Below are 7,198 nucleotides of genomic sequence, written 5' to 3'. Positions count from 1 at the left end.
TGTGTGTGTGTGTGTGTGTGTGTGTGTGTGTGTGTGTGTCTTCCATTAAATGTTAGTTTTCTTGTTTTCGATCGTAACACTTGCTGTAATGGCAACATTCATAACTTGATATATGGTTCATTAGGCATTGAGAAGTACCTTTTGAAATATAGACTTGGAATAAGATACCTAATGGAGCTTGTATCTAGGGATGGAGCTTGGCCTATTAGTTGTCTTAAACCCTAAATCTTAAAGCGGGTTTGTTTGTTAATTGTTCAAGGGATTGAGTCTTAACAAGGAAGTCTAGGCTCATTCATCTAAGGGATTAGGATTTGAGTATTCTTGTGGGTTGACATTAATATCTTAATGGAGAAGAAACAAGTCTGTGTATGCATGAGAATGAAGTTGGTGAAATTTAACCCTAACAATGTTAATCCATACCATTTCTAACCTTTTTCCATTCCTAAATGTCTTTAACTTCCAAAGTCTAACCTTTAATCTTTATCAATTTATCTATTTGCACATAATATTAAATTCTTGAACTATTCTTTAGTCTAAATGAGTTATTAATTGTATGATTATTTGGTTTTACACGAATCTCTAAGAAAATGATACTTGCTCTTACCATTTTATATTATTTGAACGATTTGGTATACCTATCAAGGAGTTAATATCGAGCGAGAGAAAATGCGAGAGCTTAGGCCCTGAGTGTCAAACCTGACATTGAGCGTGCCCTATTACGAAGCTAGTACGTGTTTTCTGTGTTTTTCTTATTCCTGATTGGTTTGGAGTGGTTTATATGAATGCAATACATGTTTATTTAGAATTGTGGATGTTTCATGGATTGTAAACATGACTGTGAATATCTTTGGAATGTGATGTGAGAAGGAGAAGTTCTTGTAATGGTTCTATTTAGTGTAAGTATTGATGTAAGGATTACGTATTAAGGGTTATTCTGACATTCTAATAACCACTAAATTTCAAGTAGAGAAGGGTGGAGTATGTTATGAAGAGTGGCAAGAGGTCATAATCTATGGGTTTTTCCTTGGTCATAGATATTTGACAAACTAACCTTGTGTGTGGTAGTTTGAGTAGACAAGTTGTTCTCTTATACACAAATGCAAAACTCCTAGAACTTGACATTAATATATGTATCTAAATGGTCAAGTCTAGGTTGAATGATTATATAACTTAGGATTGGTTTATTAAAATTGTGTATATGTTTTTTCTTTTATACTGAACACCTTAATGGTATGAGTAGAGAAAGATATTTTTGTTGATCAGAATGACAAAGGTGTAATCACATTTAATAGTATTAGTATGAGCAGTTTTATGTATATGATAGTTTTTTTATAAAACCCTATTACATCTTTGATTTCGTTGTAATAACTCTTAGTGTATATATATATATATATATATATATTTTGGTGCTATAGTTATAAGAGGATAAACGGTAATAGAGTTTAAGATAATTGTAATAATATATTGTATATTTTTTGAGTGAATTTCTTGTTATTAAATTGTGATAAATTCATATCAATATTAAATACTATTAGATATGTTACATAATATAGTTACACTATAAATTTTACATCACTACTTTTTTTATAACACCTTATGTTAAATGTATTTATTTTTAAATGTATTTAAAATGATATGTATTTATTTAAATGTTTAGATTGATTGTATATAAAATTTAAAATTTATAGTTATATTTGGATTATTGTAAAGTTTAATAACTGTTTTATTATATTAGATATCTGATGACTCTTTTATTTTTGGGGTGTTATAATGTTACAATAACACTTTATATTAAATGTATTGGTACCACTTAGACAGCACACGAATGATTATATATAAGGGTTATAGAAATTATATAATATCTTCTGCACCTGAATTGAAATTTATTTTTGTTATGAAGCTTATTATATGAAGAATAATAACTTGTCTCCAAAATTTGAGAGACATAAAAGCATTATCCATTAAAATTTCTGCCTTAAGAATTTTTACCTCATGTATGTTTTCTCTCACCTAACACATTTTTGTTATAAGTGTATGGATAGTTAAGTTTATAATTGATCCCAAAATTAAAAAAAAAAAAAAAAAACTATAAAAGGTAGTAAAACTTTTACCATTAGTCTGTAAGTATACCTGAAATATGCATCAATCAAAGTGAATGCAATATTTGCACTTTTATAAATAGGAAATGATTACTCAAAAACATGTTTTTTTTTGCACTTTTAAGTTTTGCCTTGAGTTGTGTAACCTTTTCAAAAGTTTGAAAGTCAAAGTAAATTGTAAGATATTCCAATTATAAAAAGTGTGATCACACTTTACTATTCTTGTACTTGTACATAGACTTGGTTATATGAATTCTAGAAGCTGTAGAAATCATTTGGTCTTCAGCAGCACCAATGAACCATTGTTGGAGAAATGATAGAGGATTAAATAATGATAATCCTATGATATTAATTGTATAGCTCTGATAAAGGTATCAGAATTAAAAAAGTATTTAAATAATAATGCACATTTTTGAACATTATAATTTGTGAGACTTTATATAACATAAAACATAGATTGAAATAAAAAAAATAAATAAACAAATTTTATTGTTATTTTACTTAGATACTATTTTATTTAATTTTGGCAATGCTGAAATAGTGGTACAGAGTAGTTTACAAGGCAACACATTCTTATGTTTTATTTAATTTTAATTGGAAAAATTATTATTAATTGTCAACTTATTCCATTAAGATAAAACTGTCCAAATTTTGACAGAACCAGAATGGAGAGGAAACCAAGATAAGGTGCACCAATATATGAAATTGAGTCTTTTCTGTTTTAAAAAACTTGAATGAAAAACATAATATAAAATATCATATTCAAATAATAAATTAAATATAAAGAGAGACTTCTTAAAGTTGCATCGATAAAAGGACTTGATCGGTGTAAAGTTAGGTAGAATTGAATTTCATAAAATTAATTCCAAGTGAATGTAATTGAGAGAAGTGCCAATCATATTAATTTCGATGTCGGAATTTTCATTGAAAGGTGTGATTTAAAGAGAAATTGATTGCTTTTCACCGCATAGACACTTTCATTATTTTTTTTTAATATTGCAAAATTAGAAAGGAGAATGAAAAAAAAGATAAAAAACAAAATAGAGTTAAGAATATTTAAGTTAAAAGTAAAATGGTGGAAATTGATATTTAAAAAATTATTTTAAAAGTAAGATATAATTCAATATTAAAATTTGCATTGAGTTATTTTATTATAAGTCAATATTTTTCTAAAATAATTTGGTATCAAAATATTATTTTTTAAACATTTAAATTGATGTTCAAACAAATTTCACATAATAAAAAAATTATAAAATAGTAATACAAGAAAGAGCCATTCTTCCTGCACCTCTTTTACTTCGTCCTGCACCTTCCAATTTTACTTTAATACCATCTGTACCCCTAGCATTTATAAATTTATTTCTGTCAATCTATTAATTGATTTTTTAAAAAGTAAAATTACTCTGCCGCATCTCACAGCAAAACAAACCCTACACCCTTTCTTCTTTCTCCCTTTGCCCATCTTCCTCTCCTCCCCTTCTCCCTATTTTTTACCATTTTTGAAAGTGTAGCTGCTTTTCCTCCTCTCTCTCTCTGTTGGCGTTCGTTTGTGGAGTGTGTTGTTAGCATAGTTGGGTAGTAGATCTTCTTCTCAGAGATTGTATATCAAGTTTTTCTGGCATCCAGGTTAGTCGTTTTTCTGGCATCCAGGTTAGTCATTTTCCCTAGATCTTGTTGGTGTTGTGGGTGTGAGAATCATGAATATAAGTTAGTACTTTTGTTGCTTGATCCGTGCTGCTCGGACTTTTTTCCTTATGAACTGTGTATCAACTGTGTATGTGTATGAAAACTGGTTGTATGTACTGTGTATGGGAACTGGGCCGGGAGATGCAGGGTTAACTGCAAATGGTATTGCGGTTAATGTCTGCCGCACTACGAAGGGCAGATTTGTGGCATCTTGGTGGATTTGCGGTTGGTTTTCGGGGGGTGCATCTTGGTTGTCCCCATGTCGCAATGCGGCTGAAGGGAAACACAGTTCGAGTTGCGATTGGTTTCTGTTGGGTTTATTTTTTATGTTTAATTATTGTTTTCGGATTAAATTTTTAAATTCTTTTTTGTTTGTTAAATTTTGTTCAAATTGTTGTTTTTTAAATTTACAAAATTTTATATATTGTTTATTATTAATGTAATTTTATTCAATGTTTTTATTTTTATTTATGAATTTAGATTAAGTATTAATTAATTTATTGAATTAAATAATTTTTATTATCCATAAACTATATTTTCGCAATTGGTTTATTTGTTTGTTAAATATTATTTTATTTAGAAATTTTAGTTAAATTTTTATATTATTTTAAAAAATTTAGAAATTTTAGGTAATTTTAGTTAATTTTATATTATTTTAATTAATTTATTTATTTTTGTTTATGAATTTAGAAATTTTATTAAATAATTTATTAATTAAATAATTATTATTATCCCTATCTGTAAATTTTATTTTTTTACATATTATATTTTTTTAGTTGTATTTATTTAAGTATTATAATGAGTAATACTTTTGTTATTTTATCTATTTTTTTAATATATTATTATTAATTTTAAATTTTTTTATTTCTTATTATTTGTTTCAATATTTGTTAATAGAATTTTTTTATTTCTTATTGTATAATTGGTTAATATAAATGGTTAGAACTAGAGGCACATCATCTTACCATGGTGAGATTTCATCGTCTCGTGGTCAACCATCATCTTCATCACATGATGAAAGGAGACAACCTACAGTATCTGCTCGTAGAAGACGCGTAGAGGAATATCGCACGGACGACATTGATGAGCATGATTATGAGGACCAGGAGGAGTTTATATAGTAGGGACATTGTGAGGAGGACTATGTTCAGCATGAGGATGTTCAAGAGTAGGATGACTATAGAGAGGAAGAAGATGAAGATGAAGATGAAGATGGAGATGAAGTTAAAGATGATGGATTTCCAGGAGGTCCATGTGACACCTCCTTGCTTACACATTATTCCCAACATGTTTCATTTGCCATATGGCAAGGCTAGGTTGGTAATCAAATTAAATGTTAATTGTTGATTAATTGGTTATTTATTTTTGTTATATAATTATGTGTTTTTATGTAGGATCGAGGGGAGATTCAAGTGAGGACCCATGGTAAAAAATTAAAAATTTTGGAATGTATAACGAGGCTATTGAGCCTTTTATATCCATGTCGGGGTTGACTTCCTTAGTCAACCTATCCTATGAGTATGCTGATCATGGATTGATCGTTTCACTTGCGGAAAGGTGACACCTAGAGACAAATACTTTCCACCTCCCGGTAGGTATTGGCTGCAAAACCAACGACAAGTGCACCAGTCGCAGCGTAGCAAGTGATAAATATCGTTCTCTCCCAAGGGACTTATGCAACACACGACAATTCTTCCTTTTATTACTCAATTAGACATCAAAGTGCACAAAAACAACACAAGAAACTTTTTTTGGTATTTTATCAAACAATTGGTGTGCAAGGAATTTAACATAATGTATTTACAATTTGTCAAGACTAGAATTCATCAATTTCATTCTCATGCATTCACAAACATCTCAATTCCATCCAATAAGTATTCAATTTCAATTCTAGGTTCAATCATATTTCTCAATACATAAAGAACCAAAATTCATGCCATGGGTGATCAAGCCACAACAAGCATTAAGCATAGAAATCAAATACTAACATGAATTGGAAAANCATATATCATTAACATCACAAAATACATAAGAATTCCATGTTTTACAACTAATCTCAACAAATAGGAAAAGCCCTCCATGGTGGAGAACATAGGGTTCTACAAAATTGAAGAGATAGGGAAGAAATTGGAACCAACGAGAAGATGCAAAGCCTTTCCCAAGGTTCTTAGCAGCTGCTTCATGCTCCATTTGCGCCTCCCCTTCACATCTCCATCTTCAATTTGTGACTCATCTTCTTCCTCATCCAAAAGGGGCAAAATCACCATTGATGAAGCTTGAAGACCCAAGGAGGAGTGGGAGAGCTTCCCAACACCCCAAATAGCCTCTAAGGGCCTCTCCCAATCTCTCTAGGTGAATAATGAAGTGTAGGAGGAGAAGAATGCCCCAAAAATCGCGAGACCCATGTTTAAATAACCCATTTTGACACATCAGCGGAAAGTCGCGCCCAGCGCCCCCAGGGGCGCTCGGGCGCCAAATTCTGGGTGAAATAGAGAAGCAAAGGGCGCCCAACGCCCTTTTGGGGCGCCCAAGCCCCATTCTGTGGCGCTCGAGCGCCCTTTTGAGAGTGGATTTGGGAGTGAAGTTTGTGAAAATTAGTGTAGGATTTGATTGATGTGATAGACAAAAAAAAATTGTTTAATAGATAAAAATTAAAGATTACCAAAATGCCCCTAGATATTAATGTAATATAAAATTATATTTTTTTTGTTATATTTATAAAAAATTAACATTAATTACTAAAATTAATTTTAATATTGTACTACCGATTTAATTAAAAGAATCACAAAAAAAAAATTAGAAGATTACAATACATAATTTCATAATATGAACAAAATGGTATTAAACTATTTAAATAATGTTTTTAATCAAATTGAAGTATGAAGCAGTGTATTCGGTTACACCCAGTCTTGTAACCGAATACAACATCCATTTCAAATAAAAGATGATGGCATTTGACGAAAAAACAAAGGGCAACAATGACATTTCTCAACAAGTCAGCTTAAATCATCGCATTTCAGCGAGATATCAAAAAGGTATCAATCCTGCAAATCATCTCAAACTTTTCCTCGCTAATCACTCGAAATGAACACGAATATCTCACAAATCGTCACTCGCAAATTCTTTTGAACAGTAATTTCCACTCATGTAAACACAATATAATTTTTTTGTTGTTTATTTAAGTGGATTTGGAGGTGAGTGTGAGTGAATTTGGAAGTAAAGTTTGTGAGAATTAGTGTAGGATTTGACCGATGTGACAGATAAAAAATGGTTTAATTGATAGAAACTGAACATTACTAAAATATTCTTAGTAGTAAAAGTAATATAAAATGATAATTATTAATATTATATATAATTGTAAAAATTATTATAAAGAGAGAAAAAAATAAAAATTAATTTTTAAAATTCCATTA

At 29.9% G+C, this 7,198-nt stretch overlaps 1 long non-coding RNA gene across 1 annotated transcript; it reads left to right on the top strand.

Annotated features, from left to right (window-relative positions):
* Window positions 1–3,378: 3,378 nt before the first annotated feature.
* On the top strand, window positions 3,379–5,460 carry LOC111241935. The gene is made up of 3 exons (XR_002668367.1): window positions 3,379–3,725; window positions 4,729–5,101; window positions 5,180–5,460. It is a non-coding gene; the product is annotated as an uncharacterized LOC111241935 (long non-coding RNA).
* The last annotated feature ends 1,738 nt before the right edge of the window (window positions 5,461–7,198 follow it).

Source organism: Vigna radiata, chromosome 7, assembly GCF_000741045.1.
Source record: "Vigna radiata var. radiata cultivar VC1973A chromosome 7, Vradiata_ver6, whole genome shotgun sequence".
Classification (NCBI taxonomy): domain Eukaryota; kingdom Viridiplantae; phylum Streptophyta; class Magnoliopsida; order Fabales; family Fabaceae; genus Vigna; species Vigna radiata.
This window is presented reverse-complemented; position numbering and strand designations above follow the sequence as displayed.